Below are 3,315 nucleotides of genomic sequence, written 5' to 3'. Positions count from 1 at the left end.
TTCTCACTAATGGAGACCTCATATGTGTCAGAATAGCACTGTACTGCATTGGGTTTTAAATCGCTGATTTTGGGTTTGTCAGGCCTTTCTTCTGAGGCACCTATGGGTGGATTTGAGCTGCCAACCTTTTGGTTAGTAGCTGAGGGCTTGGTTGTCTGGATCACCTATATATGAGCACAGACATGAAGGTAAACACAGATATGAATATGAATACATGTCCCCAGAGATTAAATGAGGGGGGAAGACAAATTTTATTCCATGTTCCTTTTAGAGGCAATCAACAAACCATCTTTTACTGAACAAATGACTATGATGATCCTTATTTGGTATAAGGTGTTTTGTAGTCTCAAAATAGTTCTCATATTCATGTCTGCCATGAGTCACATAACTACCTTCCAAGAAAGGTAGGACCTGTGCTCTCATTCCTTTGTGCATATACAAACAGAGCCTGGGACAGGTGAAGGAACTTGGCTCACTAGGGTCACTGCATTCTTTCCAGCCCTTTACCCTATGCTGAGAAAGTTGCTGGGTGGTACAAAAATATTAAGTACTAGGCTGAAAGCTTAGTGGTTTGAACCAACCAGAGGCACTTCAGAAGAAAGGCCTGGTGACCTACCTCCAAAAAATCAGCTACTGAAAATCCTCCAGAGCACAGTTCTACTCTGACACATAGGAAGTTGCCATGAGTCTGGCTGACTTGATGGTAACAAACAACAACAACCCTGTGCTGAAATTTAGAAGAGCTTTGAAGCAGAAGGCTTATTCTATGCTCTCAAAGCCACTACAGACTGACTAGGAATGAGTTTTCTGTATATTCAAATTTATGATGAGAGGTTATTTAGGATAGGTGTGCAATGTGCTTTAATGATGAACACTAGGAATACTCAAAGGCAGGGGTCATTCAAAGGTCAGGGTACTATAAGAAGGCTTCATGGAGGACATAAGCAATTAAGTTGGATTTTGAATGGTAGCCAACTTTGGACAAGTAAGGAAGTAGGAAGGTGTTCCAGATACTGGACTTATATGGAAAAATGCAGAGAGGTAGAATGATAATGACTTTTCCATTGGATGATAATGACTTCACTTTTTGTTAAGTCAGACTTCTCAAGATGGACTAATTTTAGACACACTACAGAAATCTAGTTCCTGGCCCTGAAAAGGATGGAATCCTAAACCAAGTTATCCACTAGGCTAATGCTATCAAATGAGGCTCCGCCCATGAAGTTACCTTTTCTTATGAGAGTGCTAATGCCTCAGGCTGGTCTGAAAGAAGGGATGGCTTGAGTACTGCAAGGCTGGTGGAGCCTGACTGCATTGGGAATAAAGTCATGTGCATTAGAGAGAGCTCCAGGGCTTGTGGTCACCCAGAGGTCCCTGGACCTCTCCTGTGATGACTCCAATGGGAGACTCTCTCCACAGCAAGCAGAGCTACATTGTCTTGGGGATTCCATCTAGAGACTTAGGGCCTAAAGGGAGATGTTCTGAGACTTTAACCACAGTCACAGATTGCAAATGGATTATCCAGTCTAAATTTGCGCTAGTCTTTCTTTTTATGTAGCTCTATTGCCGTGATCTGGGAGGGAGCTAACAAGCAGGCCTGGGGAATGCTTGAACATACAGGCCTGAAGCACACTTCTTAGCTGCTTGGTGATTTTGGAATTAATTAAATATCCCATTTTACCAAAGCTTAGGGTGTTTTTGCTCTAGAAAGCTTCTTTTCTCTTAACTAAATTGAAGCCCATAAATGAGAAATACAGTGCATGAAATCTCTGGATGTCATATCATAAATCTCAGGCATGCAGCTTTGCAAATCTCCTTTAGGATAAATTGTAGCAATAAAGTGTTCGCATTTTCTCCATGTACTGTCTTCTGAGTACAGGGAGTTGAACCTTCTCCAGTCACAGGCACTTGGATTGAAGACCGCAGGTAATACAAGGGTAAGGGAGGCAGCTTGGCTGGGGGCCCTGAGGGTTTGGGGTCCTTTGCCCTCCCCCCTAAGGAGAGTTCTCTGCTCTGGCAGTGACCTGGGGAAAAGTGAGGACTACCTTATCTGGAGGAGAGCGTCCACCCTCAGTGAGTGGACAGGATGAATTTAGACCAGCAAATGTAGCATAGGATACTTAAGGTCTGTTACAGGAAATCTCTAAAATACAGGATTGTATCTTACCTAAAGTGCAACATTGAGAATATGAGCAAAATACTGAATGATGCAAAAAATAACAAAAGAAGATGGAAGGAATTAATACATAGAGTTGCTACATCAAAAAGAATTGGTTGATGGTGCTCACTTTGGCAGCACATGCACTAAAACTGGAATGATACAGAGAAGATTAGCATGAATGACAGCCTTTTGGTCTATGTACAGGTTCTTCATGAGCACACTTAAGTGTTGTTCTTGAATTCCCATTCTTATCAATGTTAGCCATAATTTGTTGCAAGGATGACATGCAAATTCATGAAGCTTTCTATATTAAAAAAAAAAGAATTGGTTGATGTTAATTATTTCAGTAGGTAGCATATGACCAACAACCAATGGTGTTGAAGGAAGAAGTCCATGTGCACTGAAGGAATTGGCTAAAAACAAGGCTTTAGGAATTGGTGGAATACCCATTGAGATGTTTCAACAAATGGATGCAGAGTTAGAGACAGTCATTTATGCCAAGAAGTTTGGAAGACAGCTTCCTGACCAAATGACTGGAAGAGATCCATATTTGTGTTCATCCCAAAGAAAAGTGATCCACAGAATGTGGGTATTATCAAACAATATCATTAATATCAAACACAAATAAACTCTTGCTGAAGATAATTGAAAATGGTTGTAGCAGTATATTGACAGAGGACTTCCAGAAATGCAAGCTGGATTCAGAAGAGGGCATGGAATGACGAATATAGCTGATGTCAAATAGATACTAACTGAAGGCAAAGAATATCAGAAAGATGTCTAGCTGTGTTTTATTGACTATGTAAAGGCATTCATTTGACTGTGTGGATTATAACAAATTATGGCTAACATTAAGAACAATGGGAATTCAAGAACAACACTTAATTGTGCTCATGAAGAACCTGTACATAGACCAAAAGGCTGTTGTCCAAAAAGAACAAGGGGATGCTGTATGATTTAAAATCAGGAAGGGTGTTTATCAAGGTTGTATCCTTTCACCATACTTATTCCATCTGTATGCTGCACAAATAATCTGAGAAGCTGGACTATATAAAGAAGAACACAGCATCAGGATTGGAAGAAGAATTAACAACTTGTGATATGCAGATGACACAACTTTGTTTGCTGAAAGTGAAGATGACTTGAAGCACTTA

The 3,315-nt window shown here is 40.5% G+C and overlaps 1 protein-coding gene and 1 pseudogene across 1 annotated transcript in view; one reads left to right on the top strand and one right to left on the bottom strand.

The window, feature by feature from the left end:
- The window catches only part of ALK (ALK receptor tyrosine kinase), a 1,238,429-nt gene that overhangs the window by 514,253 nt on the left and 720,861 nt on the right, over nt 1-3,315 (bottom strand). The gene's annotated exons all lie outside the window — the stretch shown is intronic.
- LOC122149851 lies at nt 2,281-2,475 on the top strand (annotated as a pseudogene).

The sequence above is a fragment of the Orycteropus afer genome, unplaced genomic scaffold (assembly GCF_000298275.1).
Source record: "Orycteropus afer afer isolate SDZICR_OR568_19922 unplaced genomic scaffold, OryAfe1.0 scaffold00054, whole genome shotgun sequence".
Taxonomy (NCBI): Eukaryota; Metazoa; Chordata; class Mammalia; order Tubulidentata; family Orycteropodidae; genus Orycteropus; species Orycteropus afer.
This window is presented reverse-complemented; position numbering and strand designations above follow the sequence as displayed.